The sequence below is a fragment of the Ambystoma mexicanum genome, chromosome 6q (genome assembly GCF_040938575.1).
Source record: "Ambystoma mexicanum isolate Mex_15411 chromosome 6q, UKY_AmexF1_1, whole genome shotgun sequence".
Classification (NCBI taxonomy): domain Eukaryota; kingdom Metazoa; phylum Chordata; class Amphibia; order Caudata; family Ambystomatidae; genus Ambystoma; species Ambystoma mexicanum.
The window spans coordinates 1,095,321,305-1,095,341,545 of NC_090937.1; positions in this window are offsets into that span (position 1 = coordinate 1,095,321,305).

Here is a 20,241-nt window from a genome sequence, read left to right on the forward strand (position 1 = left end):
CAGATTTGCCGAAATCACCAAACAGGAGGTAATAAAATCTGTTAGAGAAGAATTTTGAATCCGATCGGACCTCCTTAGGATTGATCAGGTGAGTCATGACCCGATTCTTAAGTATCCTGATAATTTGTTTTGGCGCATGGTATCTGCAAATACAATTATTGACCAGGTAACACCAGTATTTTGATATGCCTGGGAAATTGTCTACCTGGTTCAGGGCGTTATTCTGCAGTGATAGGCAATCTTTAGAATGTAGCCATCCGGAACCACAGGAGGGGTTGCCGGCTTGTACTATGTACTGTAAGCATGGCATTGGTAGTATAGTGTTTAATGATATTTGGCACAGACAAACCAGACATGCTTCCGAACCTCATAGGCCGTTCAATGGTAGTTTTGAAATCCCTCATATTGAATGAATATTTAGAATCCATTCTATTAAAGAAAAAGGTTAGACCTGCAGCATTCGATGTCTTACAGAATTGGAAAAAAGAAGCTTTGTCACAGCTTAAGAGTAGAGAAAAACATGTGCACCGTCATAAGACGAACGCCGAAAAAGCGTTGTTATATGACCAAGATAAACAGTCTGAGTCGGCTAGGAATATGGATAGGGCTTTCTCACTTGGCATTCAGAAAATCTATCCTTCTAAAGACTTTCATGTTTCTGATGAATTTATTGATAAATTGTTAAATGAACGAAGGCCTGGTGCCACTGCGTCACCTCCGTATGTTCCTCTTCCTGCTGCTTTGCCTCTTCATGCTGTTATTCCTGTTCTTCCTGCTCCGCCTGCTGTTCCTGCTCCTCCTGTTGTTCCTCTTCCTCCAGTTGTTGTTCCTCCACCTGCTCCTCCACCTCTTCCTATTGCACCAGTAATAGTACCTCAGCTGAACTTGCCTCCTCTTCCAAGTGGTCTTGCACCGCTTGTAGTCGATCAGGGAGCGGGATCTTGCTTGATTGCGTGGGCTAAACCTTGTATGGAGAGAGATGATCGAGCTAATGTTTTTGCCACACTTTCTAATATGGACAATTTTCCTGAGAAAAACATTTTTATTGAAGGATTAGGGATTCACTTATGCGTAATGTAGGACAGACTAAACAATACAGATCTCCCATAAGGGTCGAGGGATCTGAACACTTTAGCGCTTTCTAGAGACACTGTGGAGAAAGTAGAAGAGCATGTTGAGAGGATATTCGAGTATAGGAAGGAGTTGGAAAGGTTACAGAATGAGGATGAAGATGAGGATAGTATGTATGTACAGAAACGGTTCCTCACATGTCGTAAATCGATATCCGAGGAAACACGAATTTGTACAAAGGACGCAATCAGATGGATCACAGATATATCTATAACTCCAGTTGAAGTATATGATACTTATAGTCATTATACAGGTAATGGTAGAGTACCTACAGGATGAATGTGTAAAAAGGAAGATTTGCTGTCCCACAGAGTTATTGAGTATTTATAAGAGAGCTTTTTCCCTTGACACTTCTTCGACTGCTTTAGCGCTCGATTTGGCTCTGTTGCTTAGTAAGCGTTCGGAGTTGCCTACTTCTCAGTTGCCTATGAGAGAGGTTCCTCCGACATTTTTCCCGAAAGTTGAGATTGCGGCTAATGCTGTAACGGGTGCAGCTGCTGTGGATATTCCTGCACATTATGTGTCGCGGTTTGTTCACGTCCCGTTCTCAAGACAGGAAGTGAACACCATTAGACAATGTATTCCCAACATTAGGAAAAATCTGACATGATTCTATAAAGAAATAGAGTCTGTCTTGCAATCCTCAGTATTCACCTTAGGTGATATTGATCTGTTGTTTCCTGTACTCCTGCCCATAGATTTGTGGAAACAGGTTAGAACTATAGACGATGTACCAGGGTTGGGAGATACATGGGCTAACATAATTAGACTCGATGGAGAAAGGCCAGCTGGCGAGAGACCGCCTCAGGTGATACTAACTTTACCTGACAGAATCATTGCGAAATTGAAAACCATAATTCCCGAAAAGAGAATTATTTGGGACAAGCTTACGGCCTGTGTCCAAGGGAAGTCTGAGGGTGCTACCGAGTTCTTTAATCGGTTCGAACAGGTATTCTCGGATTTCAGTGGACAAGACTTAGGTACAGAGTCTGGGAAAAGATTATTCGTAGACAAATTTGTGCATGGATTGTTGCCTGATATTCAGTCGCAAATTATGTCTTTTGGGAGTGCTTGGCAAGCGAAGTCTTAATCAGAAGTACTGTACATGGCTCAGTACTATGAGAATCGTGCAATAATGAAAAGGAAAGAGTCGAAAAGAGAAAAGGTGATTTGAAGACTGAAGAATTATTGCAACAAATTGTTAGAGGTCCTAGAGGGGGTAGTTTGCAGATTAGAGGTCAGTATGTTCCACAAGGAAATGTGCCCTTGGGTCCTGTGAACATTAACCAGGTGTGCCTATTGTAGGCAAGAGGGTCATTGGCGAGCCTAATGCCCGATCCTTCCACAAAGGTCAAATAACACATTTGGAAATATGGGTAGACGGTCCAGAGGTCACCCGGGTGTAGGGGGCCCTGGTAGAAGTCAGTTTGCACAGGATCCGCAGCAATCTTTTTCACAGGATAATCAGGTACCAAGTGTGGATACTAGAAACATATTCCACCATCCTTCTGCCGCTTACCTCTCTGAAGAACTTCCTTTTGCCAATATTCTGTTTTGTTAGGATTGCCCGAAGCAGGGTTTGGAACCGACGCCCATTCCCGTTAATCAGAAATGCCTCTATGTTGAGATGATAGTGGGAAATAGGAAACATCTATTCTTGATAGATACAGGGGCAGAGAAGTGTTCCATTGATCATTCTCGGGTTCCAAACATTCCACTGTCAGGGCAAACCAATGTTTCTGTAGGGTTTTCTGGCACACCAGTTGTTTGTCCAGTTTCTTCCCCGGTACCTATTTCTCTGGGTCCCTTTACGGACCACTGTCCATTCCTTTGACTTCGAATTGTGGAGAGAATTTGCTGGGATTGAATCTGTTGAAGGAATTAAATGCGGTAATTCATTGTTCTTCTGATGGAGTGCATTTGACGATTTCACCACATCAACTTTCTGTCTCTCAATTCTTGACTAGACATTTGCCGCCAGAATTCAGTGATGTACCAGAGAGTTTATGGGCAATTGACGACAATGATGTCGGTGTTTTGCAGATCAAGCCTGTTAAAATAGTTTTGAAACATGGAGTAAAACTGCCACGTATTCCACAATATAAGATCTCAGTTGAGGGTGAGCAAGCTTTGAAATGCATCGTTTCCGATTTTGTGCATCGAGGGGTGATTGAGGAAATTGCAGGTAGTTTGTGCAATAGCCCAATTTTGCCCATGTACAAGAAAGGCGATAATGCAATTCCATTTCGTTTCATAATTGATCTACGTGCCATCAATAAGGTTGTCGCTCCACAATTTCCAATTGTGCCTGATGTGACGACAATATTAACTATGATCCCAGCTACTCACTTTAGTGTTGTGGATCTGAAGAATGCTTTCTTTAGTATTTCTATACACAAGGACAGTAGATACTTGTTCGCGTTCACCTTAGAGGGATCCTCGTTTACCTTTACCCGTGCAACGCAACGTTACACGGAATGTCCTAGCATCTATAGTAGGGCTTTGAAAGAACAGCTTGATACCCTTGAATTGCCCTCTACTTGTACACTGCTTCAGTATGTTGATGACTTGCTTTTGGCTGCCGATTCAGAGAGCGCTTGTAAGGAGGGTACTGTGTTATTACTTATACATCTGGTTAAACATGGACATAAAGCTTTGCTTAAAAAGTTTCAATATTGTTGTCAGGAGGTCACCTATTTAGGCTATCTCCTGTCAAAGGAGGGAAGAAGATTGACACCTGAACGGATAAAACTCATTTCTGGCATGTCTATCCCAAATACACAGAGGGAAGTTAGAGCCTTCATAGGTATGGCTTCTTACTGTAGGCAGTGGATTCCCAGGTTCTCACTAGTGATTAAGCCGATGTTGGCTTTGACGAAGAAGGGCATTTCTTCCCCATTGCCATGGAACATGGAGCACCAGCAAGCATTTAATCTGCTCAAGACTGCATTGTGCTCGGCACCGGTTTTGGGCACACCAAACTATGAAAAGGCCTTTGTGTTGTTTGTGCATTTATGTGATGGATGTGCTTTGGCTGTATTAACGCAGGAACATGGAGGGAAGAATAGGCCATGCGGTTACTTTTCTTCCGCCCTTGATCCTGTTGCCAAGATGTTTGTGAGCTGTCGCTGCTGCTGCTGCGTCTGTAAAACAGAGTGAGGGAATGGTCCTAGGCCATCCTCTAACCTTGATGGTGCCTCACTCTGCAGAGGTTCTATTGAACAGAACTCAAACGCAACACCTCAATTCTGCATGGTTGACGAGATATGAATTGATCTGGTTTGCTCCCCACATACAAATCAAGAGGTGTTGTGTTCTTAATCCGGCTGAACTCTTACCTTTCCCGAAAGGTACTGCTTGCAGTGACGAAGAGTCACATGATTGCCTGTACACTACCGAACAAGAGACAAAGGGTAGAATTGATCTAAAAGACACTCCTTTGAATAATCCACAAGGGGAGCTGTTTTGCGATCGCTCCTGCTTCAAACTTCTGAATGGTACATCCACAGCTGCTAATGCAATCACCACATTAAGCACGGTCGTGGAAACCAAGAGAATCACGCATAACTCTGTGCAGGCCGCAGAGATTATAGCATTTACTCGAGCTTGTGAACTTTCTGAAGGGCTTACAGTAAACATATATACTGACAGTTAGTATGTGTCATGATGCCTGCCCCCAGAGCACCAGGACAGGCCCAGCACCCCCAGAAGCAGGCATCATGCCCTCGGGAAAAAACCCAGCGGCCCCTAACAGGGGCTCTTTGGACTTTGTCCTGGCGCCTTTGGCACCAGGCTCATATTGGACATCAGTCCTGGCGCCAAAGGCGCCAGGCTCATAAAAGAAGGTGTTTGGTGCACTTACCTGACGCAGACCATGCTGCATAAAGCCTCATGCCAAATGAGGCTTAGGAGGGACTACTTTATTAAAGGAACTATTTTACTTGGGTGGGGACCGTGGAAGAATACTTACCTGGAACTTCTTCCAAGGCTATTTAAACCACGGCCAGACTGCCACACGTGCTTCGCGTTGTTCTGCACCTAGCAGCTGGACGCTCACTGTGTCTGCTCCTGCATCCTGACTCCAGCCACGCTCGTCTGCATCCTGGGACACCTGTAAAGGAAGAAGAGAAGAGAAAAGGTGAAATAAGAACATTACCTGCTTTTATCCGAAATCCGGATCCATCACACCGACGATCCTAAAGGGAAGTCATTCATTTTAAAAGCACATCGCATGGCTCGCTGCAGCGCCTCGTTCCACTCACCTTCACGAGGCGCCTTCATGCCCATCAGCGACCATCAGGACCATCCGCCGCATTTCCGCGCCTAAGGGAGAAAAGAGAAGAACAAAGGTGAGCTAGGGAACAGATTGAGGAAGGCCTGATTTTCCACCATAATACTTTCCTGATTACTGTTGGAACAATCTCTCCTCACTTCGGGTCGGCACCACTTCTTCAGCTCTGCCGTACCCCGGCCCCTATGGGGAAAAAAGACACAAGCATTAGTGGGTGAATGCAAGGACACTAGGGAACCACCCATCAAAGACTCATCAGAGTTTACCTTCGGCGATTCCATTCCTCAACTCGGCATCTTCACTCAGCACCTGAAAAGAGTAAACGGACAATGGTCAATTAAGGCTTGAACTTTACAACAGTATACTTACGGCATCTTACCGGAAAAGTCAAGCGAACTTGAACCCTTACCAATCCGAGATCCAGTGAAGTAACTGGATATCAACGCGCCCCTGCATCAGAAGCAGGAAGGAGAGCTCGTCCTTCCAGACCCTAAGGTGAGACGCCACGGGGGATTGCAGAAGGGTTTTGAGGAGGGTGAGAGGGGGAAGTGGGAGGACGACGCATTACCCCGCAGACGGCTAATCCCCTATTTCCACCTACAGAAGGATACTTCTGCGAGCCAGACAAGCAAGATTTGGGGGTCCGGTCCAGTCTGTCTTCCGAGTCCTGCCATCACTTTAGAAGAGGTCACAGCAGCTCAAACCAGGCCTGCGCCTCCGTGGGAGTCAGGAGAGCGTTACAGTATGCCTTTGGGGTGGTTCACAACTTTGGTAGACTTTGGTCAGAAAGAGGGTTCTTAACTTCACACGGTACAAAGATTCAGCATGGCTCCCTAATAGTACAACTGCTCCTAGCGCTTGCACTTCCCACTCAGTTAGCTGTTGTGAAATGTGCAGCACATCAAAAGATTGTAGATGATATAGGAAAAGGGAACGCTTTCGCTGATCAGATAGATAAACAGACTGCCACCAACCTCTCTGCAGATATGTACATTTCAAGGGAGACTGTAAATGCCTATGTAATGGATGAGGGTGTTGACTCTGTAAAAGACATCCAAGCCGATGCCAAATTAGAAGAATCCAAGAGATGGGCTGAAGGTTTGGGGAAACTCGATGATGATGGGTGTTGGGTGGATGTAGTTGAAGGAAAATGGCTACTTCCTGACGCGTACGTAATGATGATGGTCACCATGGCTCATGGCGCTATGCATATATGTGCCTGGAATCTTACAAAAATGTTGGAGAAAGTTTGGGCAAATGACAAAATCTCTAAAATAGCTGAGCGATATGTTCAGGACTGTATGATTTGTTCACAGCACAATGTGGGAAAGGGAACATCAACTCCCAGGGGAAGTTTTGGTCCACCTTCTGTCCCCTTTGAGGTCATTCACTTTGATTTTATCGAAATGGAACCGTGTAATAACTTGAAATATGTGTTAGTTGTCATCTGTGCTTTCAGCAAATGGGTTGAGGCTTTTCCTGTTAAAGACGCTACAGCCATGACTACTGCAACATCTATGTTAAAGGAGTACTTCCCTAGGTTTGAGCTACCAAGAGTCATCTGGTCGGACAATGGTCCACATTTTGTCGCTGATGTAATTCTGCAGATATGTGCGGCATTACAAATCGACAAACGGTTCCATTCGGCCAGACATGCTCAGTGCCAGATTAGTAGAAAGACACAACGGCATCATCAAGAACAAGCTCGCCAAGATGTGTGCCGGCACCAAATTAAAATGACCGGACGCCATACCGATCGTGTTGCTAGCTATGCGTACAACCCCTCAAACTAAGACTGGGCTCTCTCCATTTGAGGTGGTAATGGGGAGACCTGCTAACATCTGGAACCTTTCGAAATGTCGGTCTTTGAAAATGTACTTCTTTCAGATTACTGTAGCCAGTTGACTAGAAACCTGCATTTGATTTATCACCAGGTGCGAGAGGCTTTACCTGTACGATACGAGGGCCCAGGTCATAGCATTCGGCCCGGTGACTGGGTGTTGACAAAGGCATTTGAGCGATCCTCTTGCCTTGCACCTCAGTGGCGGGGCCCTTTCCAGGTCCTGCTGGTCACACAGACTGCGGTGCAGGTCACAGGCAGGAAAACTGGATCCACGCGACACATGTCAAGAGAATTCCACACCCGGTGCCATACGATACAGAAGAAACAGAACCCCTCAGCAATACTGGAACCAACGATCCCGAAGCAGTAAACAGCATTGAGAGTGCATCGGAGTCTCTCTCTGAGCCCGCAAGGCCTGGGGAAACAGCCATTTTGTCTCCACACTCTCCAAATGTTTTGCTTCCGGAAACTGTTGTTCCGGATCTTGCATCTTCACTTGCTCTTGATACGTTGCTTCCAACGGAAAGTGACGACACATTGTTCTCGGATCAATCAGTACCAGGGACAACGAGGTACAATTTGCATCCAAGGAAATAGACTTACGGCACGGTTCGGCTGTGTATTCGAAGAAGAAGGGAAAAATCATTGATGGCTTGCTTTTGCCCAAGTGATTGTTTGAAAAGGGGGATTCTGTTGGCTAGGGTTGTGGAAGGACTAAGAAGTCGCTCGGCCGGGAGGTCACCAGCAAAAAACACTGGGGTTTTTCGTTTGAAGACTACAATGCCTGCAACCGCTACTGCTCGTACAGGACTGATAAATGATCGTGTGACCGGCAGAGAGAATGGACAAACTGTTTGGGCCCCGAAAATGTACTGCTGTCTTTTCATAATGTTAATTGGTTTTATAATAGTAACTGTTTTAAGCTTTTGGTACCTGGAGGAAGTGCATCCATTCGAAACCTTGTTACCGACTGAAAATGTACCCACTGTTCCTACTCCTTTCGTGCATCTGCACACTTCATCTCCTAGAGACTCTCAGCATAGACAGAGATATTACAATAATACTTTGTTACTTATCATGAATGCTACACATGCCATTTTTAATAAGTCCAACTGTTGGATCTGTTCGCATTTACCGCAACACGGGGATAAGGGGCTAGGCTGGTATATTCATCCTTTACCTTTGACAACTGCTTGTTATGCTTCTCTTAGAGCACTATTCTTTGGCCGATGGAACGATAGCATCTCGGGGAACTTTGATGGTACTAATTTGAATAGTTTTGAGAAACGTGTTCTTACGCACTTGGGATGCTCACTTTTCGCAAATAGGAGCAAGCTCAATGTTGCTTCTATTAGGCCTTCTGATAGACTGTCTCGTCCTTTTCAATCTTTGATCTCCTTCAAGATGGCTCCTATTGGCAATAAGGATGCCATGCCTCCTTCTTACACTGTTAACCATAGCCCCGGTTCAGTTTCTTTCTGCATACAGAGGAATGGTACTCAGTCAATGGAAAATTTTAGAGGTTGTGCCAACGTTGCGAATTTGACTTGGGAAGACAGACCTTTGTATGTAGGCGATCCTGTCTACTTTGTTTGCGATAATGTAGCATTTCCATGGTTACCCAGGGACTGGCAGGGAACTTGTTATTTAGGGATCCTGTTACCCGGGGTATTCATAGCTAGTACTGTAGAGGTTTCAAAAGCTTGCCACGGTGGGACGAGAATGGTGATACTCCAGCACAGGTTCTGGGAGACGTAGCAAAATCCTTTGTGCCATTTTGGGGACAAATAGCGAACTCTGAAGACATCAGGAGACTAGCGAGAGTACTGGAGAGAACTATCAACCGGACCCGGACATACTCTATAATATGACATTAGAACAGAAAGCAATAAGATTAGTAGCACTTAGAACCGGATGGCATTAGATGTCATTCTGGCTGAACGTGGTGGAGTGTGTAAATTAGTGGGGTCCGCTTGCTGTGTTTTCGTGCCAGATTCCTCCCCAACTATTTTCAAGGCAATACCGAATCTGCACGTCCTTAGTTCAGAAGTGCATGTTCCCGAGGGAAACTGGTATCTTAGCGCTTGGTTCTGGGACTTCTTGCGATTTTGGGGTTGGAAGGTGCTTTTGCTCTTACTGATCATTTTGGGAATTCTGTTGTGTCTTTGTTGCTGTATACAGTGTTTACCTAGTATATGTTCGATGCTAGGGGGATGTTGCGCACAGGCGATAGGCACAATAGGACACAAGGTATACGCCCCATATAAAAACTCTAAAGAGTATGTGCTGAAAGAGATTCTGATAGACGATCTAATGGCAATAGATATTTCTGACAGTGATTCAGGGTGTATGGATGTTGAGACGTGGAGTTGTTCGTAAAGTGACCAGAAGTAGTTTAGAGCTTGGCATAGGCCAAAAGGAAGGTTTGTCGAACGGAAAATCATATTGTGCTTCCTATATTGTATGACTATATGTATATTGGCCTACGCCAAGCTGCTTACAAGCCACTTGCGAAGAAATCCACATTGCAAGGTCTTGACCTTAGAATCAGTGTAAACCGCCATTTTAGGTCTATCTGCCATTTTAGGTTCTCCTTCTAAAAGTCACCCTGTGTTCTAAGAAATCATTTTTTACAAACTTTTTTCAAAACAAATTGCTACTATTGATAAATTATTGATTGTTTTGACAATTGAAAGGGTGTGCAGGGGACGGGAGAGTTCCACAAGAGTGTGGACATCTGTTGGTTCCACCTGTGCCTACACAAACTTAACTTCAACCTGAATGATTTGTAACTCACTTCTCAGCAATTTTGTTACCATTTAAGCTGCCTAGATACAGGTAAGTCCATAACAATAATGTCTTTACGACATGCTCCTCAACTCACCATGTATAAATACAGCCACCATTTTCACCAGGTTGAACAGGTGCCCCGTGACAAAAGCCACAATTCTAATGACATCTGACTTATCCAGTTTGCCACACAGTTTATCGTGGCCGAGCATTGTGCCCACGCGGTAAGCTTGTCTATCAATAGACATACAAAAATATTACATTAATTGTTTCTTTTTAGTAATTCACTTAATATTGTAAATCGACCCTTGTAGTCATACTCTCTCACCATGCTTCATTTATTCATTTTTGACAGCATCCACTGAACACCCAGACGTCACAGTCTTTTTGTCCTGACGAAGGCCCACATATGAACAGGGCTATATCCCAGCCCCAGATGGGCCGAAACACTGTGGTGTAGACATTGACCGTTTGGTCACAGTGTTATTAGTGTCTCGCCGGTCAGGTGGCACAGCGAGTAGAGCGGTCGCTTTGACATCCGTGCAGCGCCTGCTAACACAGTTTCGAATCCCTGCAGGGCCAAACTCAGCCTTTCATCCTTCCGAGGTCGATAAACGAGCACCACACACCGTGGGAAATAATAAGCAGCACTCAGATACCTGAGGGTTTGTGGCGCTATATAAATGCCAAATTCTTATTATTATTTTTTATTATTATATATTCACTGTTGTTTTGCAATTTTGTTCATTCAGTGAAACCACTGTATTTGGTTATGTGTTATGACACTTGACGGGCTTGATCTCCACAGTAGGATTTGTATTATGTGAACTCTATGTACTTCACTGCAAGTCATGTAACTTGTCGATATATGTGCTGCAATCTCTTTTGCCATTTATGTTGAAAATTGCTGTTCCGTGTTGTATCGCTCAGCAAACATGTATATGCTTTTGAATCAAAATGAAATTTGTAGAAATAACTAAAGGTGCGAGACCAGATTGTATTCATTTGATCTGTTGTCTTATACGTGCTACCTGCTACAAGGGGCCGTTTTTCTTTCATTGACCCTTTCAATTGTATGTGATGTTTGCGTGTAGATACATAAGGATATTTAGGGAGTGTTTAGGGCATCTCCATTAAGACCGTTTTTTCCATAGCTTTGATCAGTTTACCCGATCTAATGCCATTGTTAAGTCTATAAATTGGATGGCGATTTAAATATTTCTTGTTTTGGAATAGGGATCAAAGTCGTCCATTTAAAGTGGTTCCAAGCCCTTTTCTAAATCCAGATCATTTTTGTATGAAATTCCCCTGCTTCTAGTGACCACTGATCAAGTTGTTTTTAAAATAACTGCAAAGAATATTTCACCCAACACATCCAGAATTGCAACAGGCCTATAAATCGCTGGATAGCCGCCTCCCTATATATTGGTACAATATGGGTGCTTTTCCTACTTGGATGATTCTTCAGAATAGATTTCCTAATATGTAAATCCACATGTTCTGGATCACCTTTTAAGGTATAATACAAATGGGTACTTCCCACTTTTTGCTGTCGGGAGACCTGTCTCATAAGGTGTAGGAAGAAGTCAAACTATGAATACTGGGGAACCGGTTTCCCCTCCCTATTACACATTGGTTAATACATGTTACACCTCTTAGTTAGTAGCTGGAGTCTAACACATCATCAGCACATATAACAGAGAGTTTCGGTGGTTTATGTTTTCTTTATTTTGTGTTTTTTCTATATGAAGTATGAACCAGGGCGGGCTCGTTTTTATTCTTTGCATTCCGGTACGTGTAGTTTTGCCATTTAAATTTGAAATGCAGGACTACACGAGTATGCAAAGAATACAAAGAGCACGGGTTGCAGGGGCCTTCATCCGCCCGTCACGGGATTAGTTGTATATGTTCAACAGACATTAAACCAGAACCAGGTTTAGCCATGCCAGCGGCAGAGATGACAAGACCACATCGCGTGTGTGTCTTGACTAAAGTGTCAGCTGAGCTTGACGGACAGCTGCCTATTGTAATGACCGCGCGCCGGGGAATGCCTAACTATCAAACAGCAGCACAGAGCCAGCGCGGGATTATCAGCACCGTTTATATGCCCGCAAATAGAATCGCTCGTAAGCACCTGGCTCTCAAGCAGTGATGGCCATCATCTTCCCAGCAGCCTTTGCTTAAATCGTGTGTGAAAAATAGATTAAGCAGGACCCTCGCGATGATAAGTGTCGGCGTGGCCGTCATGCTACATGTTCAGTCAGCCTGAGGAGGCTCTTGTTTAATTGCACTCATCGGCTCTCCCGGTGCCATCAATCGAGTATTAAGCTCCTAAAAGTTTTGGGAGTGGACAGAGCGTGCATTTTGATTTGTCAAGCTGTCACGCTGGCCAGACAACATGTAATAAAAGGCCACCTTTCCCGGGCTGCAGGTGCCTAATCTGGGATGCCATTTCACCAAAATGGCATCCTGCGACTCTTGACCTCTGCTGACATCATAGGAAATGATGTCATTTGACGCCCACCCCGAAGTGACATCATGGGAAGTGATGGAACACGACCTTTCACCCCTCTACAAAACAGGAAGTGTCATGACAAAGCAGTTTCTAAGTACATTACTAAAAACATGGTTATGATATCACTGGAAAGTGATATACATTTCATACAAGAATGGATCACCATATATATAGTTAATATCAGTGTGTATAGGCTCATATTACCAAATTACTGTGAATGCAAGCAGGCGTCCAAGGCCAAACGATAATAATGTGTTATTATATAGCACTATATAGCATACACACCTCATATAGAACACATATACATACAGTATAACTCAACCTGTGTTGGTACTCATTTATCAACCTCAGCAGGATGAAAGGCTGAGTTGACCTTGCTGGGAGTCAAATCTGCAAACTGTAGATCACACACACATTGCAGCAGCCAGCGCTCAATCCACTGAGCTATCTTACCGCTATAGCTATCAGAAAACCAGCCACTCCAGAAACAAAGAGCCACATGCTGCTGATCACAGCCCATGAGCCCCAATAACAAATAAATAAAAAACTTTTTCTTTGTATTTATTTTGTAGGGGTAGCAAGGGAGACCACAGGGGTGCAAGACAGCCCTCAGGGGTCGCAGTTGTGATCCCTGTCGACCTCGAAATGACATCCATGTGCCTAATGCATGTCAAATAAAATATGAAACGTTCCAGTACATTTACATTGCAGTGAACTAAGTCATGACAGCTATATTAACCCAAGGTCAGACCAGTGACCAATCATGACTCAATGTTTGCATGACGAAGTGACCACGCCATTTCTAAGCTTGGTGAGATGTACACCTCTGCTGCACTGCAACAGTGTTTTGCTCAAATCACACCCTGGGGTTAATCCCGCCTACCATGGCTCGGGCTGGCGGGCTGTTACCGGCTGTGTCGTCCCCCTGCTGGGGTGTCAAAGCCAGAAGAGTTGCTCTTCGGCAGACTCCAGAATATGAGTGAGGCTGCTTTGGCATGTGAGCCTCATTTCGCACAGCAGCAATCATAGGGACGGAGGCCTGCGAGGGACAGCCTGCCCCAGTTCCTGGGTCTTTAACATTTGCAATGCTGCTGCATCATACATGCCACCATTATCCATTCCATTCGGGAGACCTTAGTCCGGTCCTTGTTTTAACTTTACATTCATGCATGCTGCATTGTGACCCCTGCCGCTTAAGGGGACATGGTGTAGAATACAAAACAAGCTGCTTCAGGGTGAATTTACCAAAGATCTGTGCGGGGAACCACTTCAGACCAGAAGTCTCAACTTTAAGGGTAGTTTCCATCTGCCCCGTTTGTTATCACCATTAGAGCTGCTTAATTTATTTATTCCCTCCCCCACCCCCCATCTTTGGCATGCCTAAAGAGAAACTAACTGCACCATTCCACTCTTTCCACAGTGTGGCATCAGATGGGAATAGCATTGCCCACATGCAGGGTTTTCTCAAGCTGAGTGCACTATGACCTTTGGGGATGTGTAAATACTCGCTTATGCTTCTCCTTCATTCACCTTGTCTGTGTGTTGGTTGCAAAGCAGTTAGAGTGCTTGCCTCAGGCAGCAATACGACAGCAAAGTTGGGGTTGACTCTCACCTCCTCCAGTGCCTTTTGGAATTGTCCATTATTAAGATTTCTTTTGGTGTCTTTGAAAACCTTCATACAATTAACAAATCATAGTTAAACAGTATGTGGGGGAAGTGTATGTACAATTGGATCTGCAATGAATGTAACAGCTTTGATGGCTCTTTGTACACTCCAGTGGAGGGACAGTACGAACAGCATTCTCTCTCTTCACCCCTTGACAGCAACCACTTGCTTTTTTGTTCAATATTTCTTTTACATTTCTGTTTATTGAATTTACAGTAAACAAACACAAAAGAGTAATGACAACACATTGGGCCTCATTCCAAGGCAGCCGGTCTGGTAAAAAAGTGCTGGTATTAATGTCATACCAGCACTTTACCAGACCAACCGACTACAGATTTGCCTGTGGGACACCTGAGTTACCCCCAGTAAAAAGCTGGAGGTAAGGCAAGTGCCTTACCGGCAAAAAAAGCCGTCATTACTGGCACCTGTATTGCCAGTGCCGGTAATGATGGCAAATCCCCTCATGGGGTGCTTTTGGACTCCATGAATGGGGATTTACACCGTTACTCTGGCACCCGTGATCCAGCGGCAGTGTCGCAGGGACCGGAAACAGTAACATTTACCGGCATCCTGGTGGCTCTACCACCAGGATCCCGGCAATGTTGGAATGAGGCCCATTGTTCTGATAAATCGAACCTACAGGGCAAAATCTACAATAGTACATACGATATTACTGGAAAAATTAATCAACAACGAACATTTTGGCAGTATCACAAGAGAAATAGAACAACAAGACCAGGTAGACAGAAATGTGGGTGTGTAATGACAGTCTTGGGGTCACTCATTACTCCCCCACTTATCCCAACTCTTAACAAAGTTGATCCATCCCCGGGATCTGTGTATTCATTCCTCAATTGTCATGCAATTGTTCATATCCAACACCCGTTTAGACAACCTGGGTACCTCTCTCGTCCCCCATTTCATGGCAATATTCCTTTTGGCCACTATCAGAGCGCTGCATATAAAAAGCCTTTCATGGGGCGACTAAGCCGTCTAGACCCATATTCCAAGCACAGTCAACTTCGAATCCGCCGAGATGGTTTGCAATAGCATTCTGGACACCCTTCTCAAGATCTTAAGCCAGAAAGTCTGAATTTTCGTGGCATAGGGTTATTTTGTGATATAAAGTACCCAGTGCAGTATGACAGCGTACGCAATTGGGTTCTGCCGCTCGGCCACACTTATGCAGCAGTTCCCGGGTGTAATATATTCTATACAGGGTTTTCAATTGAATAAGTCTAAATCTGACCATGATTGCTATCTCTCGTGGCACCATTAGGGCCTCTTGCCACTCGTTCGCCTCAATGGGGCCAATGTCCCTTTCCCATATTTGCTGAAGTTTTATTACGGGTGTGTGGTGAAACTACAGAGGATTTGATACCAGGCTGAGATTGCCTTCCTAGCAAGAATTTCTGTATATGTGTTGGCTTCTACCAGGGTTAGTTCTGGGCAGTCATAATTCTCCCAGAATTGTGACCTCATGGCATGCTGAAGTTGGATATACTGATAAGTCCATAGTTGACAATTATGAGCTTTGTTGCAGATCCTGGAACGACCGTAGACGGCCCTCTGAAAGCACATCTCCCATAACTCATATATTCTTAGCGTGCAATTTGAACTGCAAAAGTCAACTTCCGTAATTCAGGCATGTCAGGATTATTCCACAATGGATTCCCTCCCAACCCATCTCCCTTGTAGCTTTCTTATAGACATGCACTACAAGTTGCGAAATTGGAGTCACTCCTACCTCATTCACTTTGCCATTTTTTGTTGCAGTGGGTCCACATAATCACAAGTGAGCTCAAGTCTGATGTGCTGACAGCACAGATCTCCATGTAGCCATTCATTCACCACTGCTAGTTGAGAGGCCCAATAATATTTCTTGAGATCTGGCAGCCCGATCCTGTCGTCCCATAGCGAGCTACACAGGGATTGCAGAGCTATTCTAGGCTGAGAATCACATCACAGTAATAATAATAATAATTTGGCATTTATATAGCGCTACGAACCCTCAGGTATCTGAGCGCTGCTTATTATTACCCACGGTGTGTGGTGCTCATTTATCGACGTAGGAAGGATGAAAGGCTGAGTTTGGCCCCGCCGGGATTCGAACCTGCGTTAGCAGGCTCTGCACGGATGTCAAAGCAAGCTCTCTACTCGCTGTGCCACTTGAGGCTCCTCTGATCCCTTTCGATGCTATGGAATTCCTGATCGGGAATTCTAACGGGGGTGTTATGAAGGATACTCAAATACCTGGTAGAGTCATCATTTTAAACAGTGCAGCCTGCCCCAGAATGGACAGGGGCAGAGCTGACCAGAATTTAGTGTCAGCAATAAACCTTTTGGTTATGGGTTGCAAGCTGCGCCCATGAAAGTTGATGGAGCTCTGGCAGAAGTGAATGCTGAGGTACTTATATGAACCGCTGGCAACTTTGAAGGTGTAGTCATCTGGGATCGCTTCAGAACCCCATTGTATTAGAAATAGAATTGCCTTACCCCAGTTCACCCGGAGGCCACTGTGCCGTCTGTAAATATGTAGGATCTCCATTATTCTGGCGATCGACCTCTGTGTTTCCCCGGCATACAGCAACAGGTCATGCACATATAATGAGATGTGGTCTTCCTGCCCTCAGGGCCACACAAATCCCTTCATGAGGGGATCCCCCCTAAGCCAGATTGCCAGGGACTCAATGGTTAGGATAAATAGTAATGGGGAGAGAGGGCAGCCCTGGCGTGTTCCTCTTTCCAGTGAGAAATGACAAGAAGTCGCCCCATTAACCTGGACTGTAGCCAGCGAGGCATTCATGTAACAGTTTAATCCATTGCAAGAAAGTCAGTCTGCAATCCCTACCCGACAACACCGCCCGACAAAATTCCAGTATATTGAATCAAAAGCCTGCTCGAAATCGATAGCCACTATCGCCAGCGGATCCTGAATACGGTCTTCTTTGTCCAGAGCTACATGGAGCCCACGAATAATAACATGAGTTTCCCTGTCTGGCAGAAAACTGTTTTGATCTTGATGGATCAGTGAGGACAGGATTTTTGAGAACCTTATTGCAAGGATTTCAGCCAGTGTTTTAGACTCCATGTTAAGGAGCAAAATTGGCCAGTAAGAGGCACAGTCTCCCAGTCTTTTTAGGTGTGACTGTAATGCTAGCTTGACTCAAGTCATTGGACAGTCTCGCCTCACTCTTATAGTCTGAAACATCAATAACATGGGTTCAGATCCAGCATCACTAAGCCTTTTCCACAGTTCTGCTGGAAAACCCTTAGGTCCCGAGCCATCCCGACAGAAGCGACAATATTGCTGCAGCAACTTCTTCCTTCATGATTTCAGATTCCAGAGCTTCTACCCATAGTTCAGTGATTTGGGGGAAGGTGATCCCTTCCAAGAGATCCATGTATCCCTGCCCAGTATGCCCCACATGGGTTATGTATAGTTGCCTACAAAAATCTGTGAATGCCTTGCAGATTTTGCTGCCCTCATTTTATGTACATATCTGGGGGGTAAATCTCGCTTTTCCAACCATGCCAGCAGTTTCCCAGCATTGTCTCCTACTTCATATATTCCTGTGTGGAATGCCAGATGGGCCTGTTTCGCGGGGTCGGTTGGGTGGTGCAAAATGAGTCCCTTGTTGCAATATAAGTTCCGTGTTGGCAGCCGTTGGCGCTGTGTTCCCTGGGAGTGATCTGTAAGAAGCTGTTGTTCAAGACACATCAACAGTATCTCAGTATCTGTAACGCTCATCTGGTATCCACGTGGACGTCACTCAGCCTGTTCTGACCTCTTACGACCTTGAACCCTTCCCTGGAGGCTATTCGACTGGAGACTGGGTAGAATTTAACTCCCTATTGTCTCTGTGTGCTAGAACTCCTTCTTCCCCGGGGTCCAACCTTTCCCTTTGATCCACAGCTCACCTTGTTTTCTTGGATAGTGTGCTCTCCGTCCTGCTTTCAGAGCAGGGGCGCGTTGATTGATGCGGGCTCGTTGCTGCCTAGTTACTTCACTGGAAAGAGTCCAACAGGTAAGTATAATGAGTCTTTTGAACAGTTCTGTAACTTCATTCCTTTCCTTCCTTAGATGATGGCCGGGGTCCGGGGAAGGCGGCGTGCTGCTGAGATGAGTAGCGCTGAAGGTGAGTGAGAGCGCGATGGGCGATGCACCCCTTTCGTATTTGCATTGAACTGAGTTCTTTTTCTGTGTCTTTTAGGAGCCGCGACGTTTTCTCAGCGTGGATGCCGGTTATAAAGAACAAATGCAGTGGGTAAGCGCGGTATGCGGCGCCTCTAGATGTTTCCACGCTAACCTGGAGTGTCTTTTCCGTCTTGCAGATGGATGAGAAGTTCCGGAGACAGAGTTCCCTCAGAGCGGCTGGGATTCAGGTAAGCGTTTGAAGCTCGTACAGTATTTAAAAATAAGCAAAGATTTGCAGAATGCTTACTAATTCCTTTTATCTGTTTTTTTCCCTTTTCCTTAGGAAGCGGCGTGCCGGGATGGGAATGACACCGCCGAAGATGCCCGCAGAACAGAAGGAGAGATGAATGATGGGCAGAAGCGCCGCAAGGTAAGGCTGTTCCTAACGGTGTTCTTGTTCTTGGCAGAGCTCAGCGCAGAAGAAAGATGCGGCCTACTGGAGACCGATCCGAACACGGTGAGTGTCACGCTGCAGGTGCAGAAAACGCAATGCATGTTTCTCAGCCTGAGTGTGGCTTAAATAGTCTCTGGGTATCCCAGGTGTCGCTGGGCTGAACCACACCCAAAAGACTAGACCGCACATGCAGTTCTGGGAACTGAAATATGTGGGGGCATCCATCTTGTCCCCATCAATGCACTACAAGTTGTTATCCTATGGGAGTGAGTAAGTCTGGTGCCACAAGCGCCAAGTGTGACTCCAAGTCGGTCTTTGGAGGGATGGAGAGGCCCTTGAGGGCCATGTAGGTGATCGTGGCCTGGCTCCAGCCTGACATCTTGGAGGGCTGGGGACATGAGGGGCAGGAATCATGACAGCACTACGCCCCAAGGCCCCTCTCAAGGTGGCTCTTCTGTCTGGTCCTGGTTTGGTTGGATAGTTTTGATGAAATCATCTAAGCAAGCAAGGTGCATGGATGAACTCACAAGGCTCCCATGTCCTGTCTTGTGGACCATACCCCTTCCAGTCTACTAAGTAGTATAATTTGGATCTGACGTACTTTGAATCTAGGATGTCCTTGACTTCGAATTCTGGCTTCCCGGCGACTACTACTGGTTGCGGTGGCGTTGCTACCCGGGTCCCAGGTTGAACAGGTTTAAGGAGAGACATGTGGAACACAGGATGAATCTGCATGTTTGACGGCAAAGCTAGTCTGACCGCCACAGTTTTTATCACGGAGGTGACGGTGAATGGACCCAGGTATCTTGGACGGAAAGTTCGGGCTCCTTTAATGGACACGTGTTTAGACGCCAGCCAGACTTTTTCTCCCACTTGGTAGTTGGGGGCCTTTGCTCGGTGTTGATCAGCAAACTTCTTTTGGCGATTCTTAGCTTGAAGTAGGTGTTCAGCTGCCCTTTTAAAGGTTTGAGAAATGGTCGTGTGCAAGGTTTTGACTGCTGGCATTTCCAGGGTTGTAGGAACGTCCAACTCAGAAGTACGTGGGTGCCTGCCATACATGGTATAAAAGGGTGTCTGCCCAGTGCTGGTGTGTAGGGAATTATTAAAGCATATTCAGCTATCCATAATAGGCCGAACCAGCTTCCTTCAGCTTGGTGTAACATGCAACGCAGATACTGCTCGAGCGTTTGATTTATCCTCTCAGTTTGACCATCCGTTTGGGGATGGTGACTGGTGGATAGCTGGATGTCAATCTGGGCCATAGAGCAGCATTTTCTCCAGAAGTTAGATACAAATTGAGTACCTCGGTCTGAGACCAAAACTGGAGGAAACCCATGGAGCCATGCGATGCCTTCAAGAAATACCTTTGACAGAATGGAAGCATTTGGGAGCCCCTTAAGAGGAATGAAATGT